The sequence below is a fragment of the Melanotaenia boesemani genome, chromosome 2 (genome assembly GCF_017639745.1).
Source record: "Melanotaenia boesemani isolate fMelBoe1 chromosome 2, fMelBoe1.pri, whole genome shotgun sequence".
In the NCBI taxonomy this organism is placed as follows: Eukaryota; Metazoa; Chordata; class Actinopteri; order Atheriniformes; family Melanotaeniidae; genus Melanotaenia; species Melanotaenia boesemani.
In genome coordinates this window covers 22,871,962-22,884,313 of record NC_055683.1, presented here as the reverse complement: position 1 = coordinate 22,884,313, position 12,352 = coordinate 22,871,962, and the positions used below count along the sequence as shown (strand labels likewise).

Sequence of the window (12,352 nt, the reverse complement as noted above, 5' to 3'; positions counted from 1 at the left end):
ATAAAAGTTATGAACAGGATCGGTGACAAAGGGCAGCCTTGGCGGAGTCCAACCCTCACGGGAAACAACTCTGATTTACTGCCGGCGATGTGGACCAAGCTCTGACACCAGTCATACAGGGACCAGACAGCTCGTGAAAGGGGGTCCAGCACTCCATACTCCTGGAGTATCCCCCACAGGAGTCCCCGGGGGACACGGTCGAATGCCACAAGTCCAGTCCACAAAGACTGGTTCAGCAAACTCCCATGCCCCCTCCAAGACCCTGAAGAGGGTATAGAGCTGGTCCACTGTTCCACAACCAGGACAAAAACCACACTGATCCTCCTCAATCTGAGGTTCGACTATCCTATGGACCCTCCTCTCCAGCACCCCTGAATAGACCTTACCAGGGAGGCTGAGGATTTTGTGATCCTCCTGTAGTTGGAGCACACCCTCCGGTCCCCCTGGTGATGGTGAAAACACACCATGGCCTGCTGGGTTACCCCCTGCATGGTGTGAAAACACACCATGGCCTTCTGGGCTACAAATGAAACCAGGAGGTGATACTTAATCAAAGAGCAATAATTTCAGTAGAGGTTGAAAACAATCCAAACCGCTCCTGTCTACCTCCACTTCTTAATCCAGAGCTACACTCGACAGTTTCGCTCTGCCAGTGAAAGACGCCTAGTACTCCCACCACAAAGTGGTGCAAAATCAGTCTCTTCAGACTCTTTTCCTCTGTTGTTCCCCATTGGTGGAACAATCTACCAAACTCCGATCCACAGAGTCCTTATCCACTTTTAAGCAATGAGTTTGAAAGATTTGTCCAGATTTTAGCACAAATCAGCACTAAATAAGCTGCGTGCACTTACGCCCAAGATGATAGTGTGCTGAAATTGTGATCTTGTAATTAAACAAAGGACAATTGTAGGGAGGAGAAGCGCAAAAACAAAAAGCACTGCACCTTGCACTACATGACAACACCTGGGTCCAACTGGACTCACAGCAGTCTGACTACCACTTAATTATTACGTCCCATCCTGTTTGATTTCTTGCTTATGTTGTTCTTACTCTAAGGTGTAAGTCACTTTCGAGAAACACATCTGTTAAATGACAGTAAATAGAATAGAATAGAATAGAATAGAATAGAATAGAATAGAATAGAATAGAATACAACACACTGATATTTGACTACAAACCTTACTCTACTGACTACATGCTGTAGATGATTTTAAGAGTGTTGAGGGTGATACCGTGTCTGCAGTATCTGAGCCACAACATGAAAATATAGTTGGGAGCAAAAATGGCCAAGTGAAATATGTTACATACAGTAGTGGAAGTGTGGTCGTATGCAAGGAAAAACTCTTGGAGCCATCTGTTGATCGCTCCCTTTTAACAACAGAGCAGCAACACAAGGTGAGAGATGCTGAAGGAAGAGAGTGTGTCATGGTGGCTGCTCTGCCGGGCTTCCAGTCCAATTATTAGGCTTATTGACTCCACCTGCAGTTCCCTGATTGCTCCCTTGTCTCACCTGTGCTCTGCTCTACCTATACCCTCTCCAGTCTTTGCTTCCTTGCCAGATGGTCAACTGCTCTTGCCTTGTTGATATCCAGCCTTGCTTCGTGTTCCTGATCTCCTGTCTTTGACCCTGTTACGCCACGGATTTCTCTTGCCTGACCCTCATCGGATTATCTTGCCCAAAGTCTACCTGGATATCGAACCCTGTTTTGGACCAACCACGGATAAGTAGTCTCTTTCCTGCCACTCTGTGTATGACCTCTGCCTGCTATATTGACCACGCTGTTTGGATTTTGGATTTTTGCCCTTATATTTGGAGTTTTTGCAGATTCCTGAACGCCACAGTCTTCTTGGATCCTCCCTCCTCGTCTTGTCAGACTGTTCCAGTTTCCCTGCACTACCACCTATACAATAAATCACTTTTGCCTTATCCTGCTCCTGTTGTGGTCGATTATCGGGTCCTCTGGGAAAACCGTTACAGAGTGGGGATTTTGCTTGCGATGACACTTCGTCCATTCAAAAATTTGTTTAAGTATCTGGGAGGAAGGTCCTGATTTATTGTGCTTAATCAAGGTAAAGCCTACCGTCAATGCTTTGACAACGCTTTTTAACGTTCATTGCTTTCATTACACCTTGGGGGTTATGAGAGGAGCTCAGAATCTCTCAGGGACTGACAGATATCTGACTGCCTTCCAGCAGGAGAGCTGCCTTGCAGTCACGAGGCATGAGAATGGTGTATGAGCTACCTTGAGGAAGTTTTGTTCTTCAGTAATGATTGTTCATATAACGAAAAATCAAAATGTGTGGAAGGTATTGCAGAAACAGAAACGTTATGGGATTAAGGCCAGACCAAAAAGGTTTGATATCTTTCAACAAGACATGTGTTGTGTTGGTCATGGTATCAGTCCAAGTTGGTGATTTCTGCTTCACTCTGAAGTGCAGACCAGTGCACATTTATGAAAGAAGAAAAGACAAAAGACATCAACAAAAAAATAAATAAATAAAAGTAATAGCAACATTAACAATGATGACAGGGAAAATAGTTCTGATAATGATTAAGGTAATGATAACTAGATATTATTATTATTATTATTATTATTGTTGTTATTGTTATTATTATTATGATTATTATGATAATCATAATAATTATTATTATTAATAATAATAATGATTATAATAATAAATAAATAAATAAACACATAGGGTGTGTAAGGTAAAACCAATCAAAGCAGGATACAAGTTGCATCTATGAAGGTGTCAAAGTCCTTGTAAGTGTGTCTCACCAGTGTGTGAAATAAAGTGTGACCTAAGGTGTGGCAGAATTACTAATTCCATATACATATTATACTGCATTGGGTTTTGAAGGTATTTGTACATATTTTCATAATTAAATCAAGAATATAGGTTTATATCTGTAATTATTTCTATTTAAATACAGATTATAAAACAAAGTCAGAGCATTTGTTTCTTTTTCTTTCAGTGTTGTGAGCATTTATCATGGAATTAAAAATGATTGACCGATCTCACTGCAAAATTCTGAATGCAAATTATTCACTTCAATAATTTGTAAAAGATTTGAAAAATTAATTAAATGAAACTGGATTTATTAGGGGCCGAAGGACCGATTTAAGAGAAATAAATAAAAATGGATAAGATGATATCTAAATTAATATGGAATGGGAAAACCTAAGAGTGAAATATAAAACACTTAAGTTTCCTAAACAAAAAGGGGGTATGTCTCTACCAAACTTAAGAGATTATTATCATGTTGGAAGGACATGGAATGGGATGTACAGAGCTATCTGACCCAGGCCTTGGTGGAGCATCAACATCTGTTAAGGGGTTTGGGGTCATGCATGAACCCAATAATAGAATTACAATTATGGGAAATTATAGTAATTTATAAAGTAATTTAAATTAGAAAAATAGGCTTGTATATTGAGTTTATGTACACGGCCTGAAGTTTAAACCTGGGGCACCTGACCCAACCCACCTAAAAACTTGGATGTAAAAAGGCATAACACTAAGCAAATTTGTTTTGTTTGGTTTCATTTTGTTTTGTTTTTTAAGATTTAAAAAATAATTATCAAGCTTTGGTGGAAAACAGCAGGGAATCAACCATTTACATTAGGGAAAATGGGAAACAGAGTTGAATATTGAAATAATAGAGAAAGCATGGCACGTGAGACACAGTGCACATCCACGAGCTAATTATTAAGGAGGGAACTCTGCTGGAAGATTTAAACTAGTATTTTTTAACACCAAAAATAAAAAGCAAACAACTTGCTGATCAATATTTCTCCTGGAGACAGAACGGGAGCCTTAAATCAATCACTCGCATATTTTCTGAAACTGTTCTCATGTAAAACTGTACTTGGCAAATATAAATTACATTGTCAAAAATATCTTAAGAGATGGAATCAAAATCAATGGCTAAGTATAAATGTTCCAAATCAACAACAGTGGCTAGTAATTTTAAATTATATGTATGTTTTGGAGAAACTGATATATTTTTTGAGGGTCAACAAAAACATTTTATGAATAAATTTTATATAATGGCATATTTACAAAGAAAATAATGCCAACTAATTGAAAGTCTGTTATAATGTTCTGAAGGAAAATACCCAAACAGCACCAGACACCTGATTTTATGTTATGTAAATATTTTCATGGAATGTTCCTGCTGAAGCGTAAACATGACAATTCATCTTGGCCCAGCTGTTGTTATCAAACCAGAGTCTTCATTGTTGAGATATAATAGTTCTTAAAAAAAAAAAAAAAAAAAAAATCAGAGGTAGTTTTAAGAATAATAGAAAAACATTCCATAAAACCAGGGTGGAAGAATTCCCTGCTTTTTGACTGACAGTACTTTTTGACTGTGGTGGTAATTGTTACGGCCCCAGGCTTGTCATCCTGCAGCCATTTATGCAAATGCTGCTTTGCCAATGCATCGAGAGGATTGGCTGTGGGACTTGCACCAAGGTTTCACCCTCCTCCACCAGGACTGGTCGCTGGCTGTTCAGGACCCTTCAGGCCGGCCATTCGCCTTTAAATACTGTGGACTATCTTCATTCGAGGCAGCTGTGTACTATCAGGACACAGTTCGCCACTTGGGACTGATCTCCTTGTGAGAAAGTTGGATGCTACTCAGTGTGGGTATTAGTGGGTTGTCTGATAAAAGCGCTGTGAGCTTGCTTTACACAGATTTTTGTCTTCTTATTCGTTTGTAAATTAATGTTTTCTTTTCAGTTCATATAATCAAGAACCACTTCAGTTAAGGAAAGTTGAATCCAAAAACTGGAGACATCTAAATGATAAAAGACAACTGGGCTCCTGTCATAGTGGCAAGTTTCTGGACTCAAAGAGCAGACAGGATATTTGAGCTTTAAGTACAGTGGTGTTTACGGACAAAGCTTGAAATGATTCACTTGGAAGAATGTTTTCAGTAAAAGTGCAGAGTTGATGTTATGGTGAGTTGCAGCTGTGCTAAAGGATCCAGACAGAGCAGAGAGACACCCACACCCATACTGCAAAGACACATGGGGAAACGGGAAAAGGAAACAGAAGGGCAGAAACAGACTCTAGAGACTTATGACAGCACCAACACGGTCTTTGCAGCTACACTGACTTGTGAGCAGTTCCTTGCTCACTTGAAGAATGAAGTTGCTTACAAATCTCTTTTTTGCATAGGATGTATATCTGTGGATATTGAATCCAAGATTGCAAAAGTGTCAGCATTAATGTACCATCTGTGTCCATAGGTTGCATATCTATGTTTATGGATTAAAAATACCTTAGCTCATTTTACAAACAGAGATTTACATATAATTATTTACTACTCTTCTGACCCAAATCGAGCTTTGGAACACATTTGTAGTTATTTCTACACTGACATTAGGTTCTCATGGTCATTACAGTGCAGCAGACTGAAGTTCTGAAGATTTATTTCTCTCATTTGCTCCCAAGCAAAGACGATTACATGAAGTATTGCACTGGGGAAATATTTTGCAGTTGCTTGGTCACATAACGTGAAAAGTAGCCTGTACTGAAAAAGGAACTAATGATTGAGGTTAATTGTGTCAGTCAGGAGATCAACGAGTATGCTACTGTGTTAGCTTAATATTACTCTAGATAGCCAAAATTAATGCATAAAAATTGACAAATAAAAGGCACAAGTTTAAAGACATGTTTGGGGTTTTGCTTCATTATTTATTAAGATGTAGTGGTACATTCCTTGTGTGTCTTTCCTAGTTCTTGTTTACGTCTTGTATTTGGATTTTCTCTCTTTGAGACCTACTTGGTTTTGTGCAGTTTTATTAAAATGCTATATCCCCTACTTAGTCATCTCCTACATTTAGATTCTCCGTCTTGCCCTTTCTGCTCCTAACAAAACTCACCAAATATGACATAAAGCAAATGTTAACATACAAATAACTGGAAGTACACTGGAATATAATGCATGAATCAGCAAGTGCTCAATAAGCACAATAACTTCATGTCATCTGACCAGAAGACATCAAATTTGTTTTGATGTATTGTCAAACTGATTTTAATTCAGACATGTTCAAGTGAAAAGGCTTCAATGCTGTCTTCCACATGACTCTTTTAGCATGGCTGAATAATTCTGCCAAACCTGCATTAAGACGATATGCAAAGACAAAGGAGAGGAAATGAGAAAAACTGAAAAAGGGAAAGATTCAGCAAGTGAATGTGTACAGAGCAAAGGCTGAAAGAGAAACTAATATGCATCAAGGAGAATATAGATTAGGAAAGCAACTGTGAAGAGGGCAAAAGACAGCTGTCCTCAGTCAAGTTCTCTTATGTAATGTCACAACAGTTTCCTGAACATATTTCAGCACTTCACTCTTTCTTCTCCTTTCCCCTGTCTTTACCTCAGACCATTTCCTTCCCCATCTCTCTCCCTCGCACACTCTTTTCTCTCCATTTCATACATGCATATAAACACATCTCTCCAATGTGCTGCAAGGCAGGGAGTAAAGATGATGAATGCTGGAGTGATCTGTAGTGAGTGATCTTGGTGTTATATAATCTGTAGTTCAGTGACCCCAGACACTGCAGAGATCCAGTATTAGAGGACAGAGGGGGGAAGAAAATGGGTAGAAAGGGAGGCAGGAGAGGAGGGTGCTCTCTCCCACCACCAGTGCTCAGTATAAATAAGTTACACCACAGCACACATCTATCAGGAATACATTGTACTTTTACATGTTAATCCACAGTGACTCAGTTGTGTACAGTATATAAGAATTGTTTTTATTCATATTTTATTCATATTTTCTAACTCCCCAAGATCAGGATGTGGTTTATTAATTAAGATTAGTTTAAGACAACTTTTAAATGGGAAAAAGCATGGAGCATCCTCTTATTTTTTCACTGGTGACAAGGGAGAAGCCAGATGCCGCTCATGTCAGTGTAATTTTGCTAGTTAATTGATGATGTGTAATTTATTCACAGATGTAACCTCAAGGCTTTTACACTGATTGTTTGTTTGCCACTGATTAGATCTTACAGATGATAATTGTCTCTTGTCCCATGATGACTTAGATGATTCTGTATCAGTGAGCTAATGTGTTTTCTTTGTTTAAACCTTAGATAGTCATAGATCCCACAACTTATTTAAGTTATGTGCATCTTCCTTTTCCAGTCTGCAACCTTTGGACTACAGGACAACCACTCTACCCACTGAGCCACATCACCCCCATCTGCACATGCCTTTTTTTTTTGTACTAGACTACATTTTATTCTTTGTTTTGTTTATAAGTACTTGAACTCTGTTTAGTTTATAGGGTTTTTTTTTTTTTTACTTTTTTATACTGATTTTGATAACTTTTCAGGCTTTTCATGCTTTAGCACCAGTTTTACAAAGTTTTCCTTTTTCTTTTTGGCTCATCAAAGCTGGAACATTTATCATTTTTGCCATAATGCAGCAGACAATTTTCACTATTTTATTATCTCTTGACACCACAGATCCAACAGCGTCTCAGGACGAGAACGGATAAGCAGACAGAACCTGCAGACCCAGACCTGTGGACCACCAGGTGTGACAAATCTTTGGGCCTTCCTGGAAGCCAAGCCGGGATTCAAACCACCCGTCCAGGCTTTCTCTCCTGTGCGCTGGAGTGTCACCACAATGGCTGTAAGTGAGTTGGCTCAGTCCAATGGAACCGGACGAGACCTGCCTCATCATTCTCTGCTTGTCTGCTAAGAAATGGTTGGTTCTCTGACAGGTTTAGTGAAATTATTTGCTTTTCAGTTAAGCTTCCGGCTTAAACAGATAAGACTCTTTTTAGCTTTCTTAGGATTCAGAAATCCTTTCTAGCCCTCTTTTAAACATTAGTTTAATTAACACCACAAGTTAATTAACTTCTGTTTTCAGTTTTCTCCACATACTACATTACTTTACAGTAATATTCTGTTTTGAACCTCACACTTGAAATTTATTTGAAATTTCCCTTTATTTGATTTATGTTTGTTCCATTCAACCTCTGTAAAAATCCCTCCGACAATTATGCATGTTTAGACTAATTTAATAAATATTCACATTTATTTTAACTGGTCATGGCTGGTGATTTTTCCCTTTGAATCATGTTAGAACTCCTTAGAATTTGGAACTCAAGTCATTAGCCTCTTGAAACTGGTTTGATTAGATTTAATTTGACTAGCTTGACTTAATTAATTTATTCTATTAATTCATCTAGTATTTTAGTGGTTTTACAGGCTTCCATTAAACAAATAAAAAGCTTGGTGTTGCTTCAATATTAATATTAATTCATTTAAAATTTTATATTGGTTATTAAAAATTAATATTTTATTTAAGCATTTTTTATTCTTTAATGATGCTAGATCACTACATGCTAACAGCCAGCATTAAGGAACTCTCTTTCTGGTCATGATGAACATTTCTTATCACATTCTAATCCTTTATCTCTGGGGCTGCGTGGCTCAGCAAGGTGGAGCGGCCGTCTTGTAACCTGAGGGTTGCCAGTTCGATCCTCGGCCAAGTCGAGTTCATGTCGGTGTCCTTAGGCAAGACACCGAACCCCTAATTGCTCCTGATGGGTGGTGGTTGAGTGTCTTGCATAGCAGCTTCCGCCATCAGTGCGTGAATGTGATGTATGATGTAAAGCAGTTTGGGTATTGTTCCAGGTACAGTAAAGTAAATAAATATGGACCATTTACCATTTTAACGTTTATCTCTGAGGGAAAAGTGATGTCTGTGATTCTAGTTTAAAAACTTTTTCTTTGTTTTCTCAGTGCTTACTGTTGCTGTGCGCGTTTCTTGGTTGCTTGTGTGTGTGGCTGTGGCTTCATCAATCAATAATCATCACACAGAGTGTAATATATGTGCTTGTAGGTTTTCTTGTTGCTTTTCTAAACATCCATCATGTTCTGTTCTTGCATTACATTATTGTTCTCCCATCCACTCAAGTATCACTCTCTGCTCTATATTTTTGTATTTTTGTTTCGGTTTTCTCTAACAGAATTTTATTTATTTACACCCTTATGCCTCCCACCTATCAGCTAACATTTGGTCCTTCACTATTACTACACTAACTGTGACATGATGTGCAGTTATTATTGCAAAAGTTACTAAATTAAGATTATAATGGAGTCAAAAAGAGATAAAATGGCCCATTGTATCATCATTAAGAATAACAGAAAATAAAACAGAAGAAGTAAATGAAGATGCAAAGGTGGGGACATTTTGCATTTGGCATTATTCAAGTCAGAGTGGTTGGAGGAAAAAGATTCTCAGAGGATCATTCAAAGCTGAAGTGTTACAGAGAAGCAAAGAAGTTTTTTTTTTTTCTGAAAAACAGACTAAAGAGGTGCAGCAGGAAGACAGAGACATGTTGTAATCATCTTGTTACAAGCCTGAAGCATCGTATCTGTCACGTAAATGGCGTTATTGCTAGTTTGGAAAGTGACTATTTTCTAAAGTGGGGCTAATCTAAAGGCTAATTATCTGTGTCATAACTCAGCTGAATGCTATATTGAAACAGCTATTATGTTAACAATACTGTACTGCAACCTCCCCATCTATTGCTAAACTCTGTTTCAATTATTCATCACCACCACATCCCCTTCTGTCTCCTCCATCTCCTTTCACTTCCATCTTCTGTTTTATCATTCTTATTCACTTCTCCTCTCTTCTCAGAGTGCAATATCTCAGCAGCAGCTATTGCCATCTTCAGTCTATTCTTCATGATCCTGGGAACCCTGTGTGTCATCTTCTCCTCTGGGATAGGGCAGGACTACTTGCTCCGGCCTGTAGGTCAGATAGGGCAGAAAATGACAATCAGAGACTTTTAGAGTTGTTAAAGATACTTTTCAAGTTGATGCACTCAGCATTGTCAATTTGAAATAATTAAAATGCTAAATGTGTGATATGTGTGAGCCTCATTCATTGTTGTACAATGTGTCATTAAATTAAAATAAAACTATCTTGTAATGATACCAAATCAACAACATAAACTGTGTGAATGACTTTGTACCACTGATTTAGAAAGCTTTTTACAAATAATTTTCATGCAGGCCTTTGCTGTCATGATTCATGGTTTTTGTTCTGGCTTCTTGTGTTTGTTTTTTGTCATGTTTTTGGTTTGATCTTGGTTTCTTGTATTTGGAGTCATGTTCTGTGTTTTTTGGTTTCTGCCAATTAGTTCATCTGGTCTGATTTGTTCATTCACATCACCTGTGTCTCATTAGTTCCTCAGTGTATTTAAGCCATTGGTTTTCTTTCCTCACTTGCCAGTTCATTTTTTGACTTCTGCTTTATGTTACTTTAGTTTTTTTCATGCCATGTCCAAGTTTTTGCCTCCAGAGTTTTTGTGTTATATAGTTCAACCTTATTAAACCTTTTACCTGCACCTTCGGTCTGCCCCCTGCTTCTTAAGCCTGCATTTGGGTCCTCAAGTCCACGGTTCATATAGGTAGGGATGGTGAATCCGAGGCCTCATGAGTCAACTTGGACACAAATGCATGAAATTAGCTCACTGTGTTGAAACATTTGACACCGACAAAGAGCTCCATCTGCTGGCTGTGGGCATCTGATGCTTCAAAAGGACTGCATTGACATGGCTTCCTCAGTGCACGTCTGTCATCCCTCTAATTTTTGACGTGTTCAGTAAATGATGTTTTCTACCATGAGTGAATATCTTTTTCTGTTGTTCATGTAAAAAAAAAAAAAGGGGGGGGGGGGGGCTGTTAGGTAACATTGGATTAGGTAACAAGAGTATGGTGCAATTTAAAGTATGCCAATCTGTAATGACAGAACGGGAACATATGCGGAAGTGCAAAAAATTGCAGTTCACCCCTCATCCGCTAGGGGCTGGCTCCATAACAGAGCAGCTGCCCAGACTACATCACTACATCACACCCATCCTACAGCAACTCCACTGGCTACCAGTATTGCACCATAACCAGTTCAAACTGTTCCTCTATACATTCAATGCCATTCATAACCTCACTCTTCCATATCTGTTCGATACCATCCACATCACCACCCCATCCCGCTCCCTTAGATCCTCCTCCTCCATGAATCTGACTGTGCCCCCTGTCTGCCTCAGCATCATGGAAGCCTTCAGTCGCTCTGTAAAAAAAAATCACACTTGTTGTTATCATATCACCACTATCACTGTCCCAAAAAAGCAATAAATTGAGCAGCACCAATGCAACTTAAGAAATGCAACTATACAAGTACTGAACATGAAATTAAACTAAAAAGAACATGGTATTCATTAAAACTAATTAATACCTTATTAACCCCCCTCCTCAATTTTACGAACATCCGACCTAGACTGCCTCTGGTTGGCTAACAGTAAAACTGAGATCAGCTGAGACCTGTCAATACAGGTCTAAGGTATTTAAAGAGTGCAACTGACAAAGAGAAAGTGAGAGAGAGCAACATAGAGAAAGAGAAAGCTCATTTAAATTGAAAGAGAAAGACATAGAGGGAGACAGGGTTCCTTTTTGGTAACCATGGCTTGGCCTTTTCTTAATGACCCTGCAGAGTTTGCACGCTTAATTCAAAGGGCATTCAGGTCACCAGCCCCACGGGTTTCCACAAGGAGGAATAGCAGAGGAGTAGCAATGATCCTCTGACGTTGTCTTGGTATCTACATTGCAACATATTGTTGTAAATATTAGCATAATATTATTCTCAGTACTTCTCACAAAATAAATGCAGGTGTGAAAACAGAAACATTGCTTCAGAATTATTTCATAATAGCAGTAGCATTTTACATGTAGAAGCTAGATGATAAATAACAAAGAAAACAGCTTAAGACTTTAACATTTCCTAAAACAGCTCTTTCACCTAGTTAACCTTAAATAAAGAGGCCAGAAAAGGGCAGGCCTTGAAGCCGGAATAATCTGAAGAGTAGCAGAGAAAGATAAGATAAGGATAATACAGACAGTGCAGAGTTGTTTTGCGGATCTCTTCAAGGACTGAACACCCGTCAGCACCCGAAGAAGGAATTGAGAAGAAAAGCAACGCTCTGCATAAAAAACATTAACATGAACTGGCACAAAACATACACACACATAGTCTCATGCATTGTAACAGTACAAAAGAGGAGGATTCTGAGGACAGGCAGGTCTTTCTGGCTGAACCTGAGGACTCTGCATTTCATGTACTAGAGCTCAGCAGCTAAGGCTAAAGAATTGACCTCCTCTTAAGAGATATGTAACTTTTATTCTTCTGGGAAACAGAGAATTGTCAATTCTACTCAAACTCTCTGGTGTTTATGTCTCCCTATTTCTACTGGATTTTTAAACACAATATTCCTTCTGATTAATATTACAGGTTTTGGAAAATTTTAACACCAACAATTTG

The 12,352-nt window shown here is 38.6% G+C and overlaps 1 long non-coding RNA gene across 1 annotated transcript; it reads right to left on the bottom strand.

The window, feature by feature from the left end:
- Positions 1 to 307: 307 nt before the first annotated feature.
- On the bottom strand, positions 308 to 11,861 carry LOC121653526. Its single transcript, XR_006012805.1, has 3 exons — positions 11,646 to 11,861; positions 2,173 to 2,178; positions 308 to 321 (listed from the first exon to the last, which is right to left on the bottom strand). It is a non-coding gene; the product is annotated as an uncharacterized LOC121653526 (long non-coding RNA).
- Between the last annotated feature and the right edge of the window lie 491 nt (positions 11,862 to 12,352).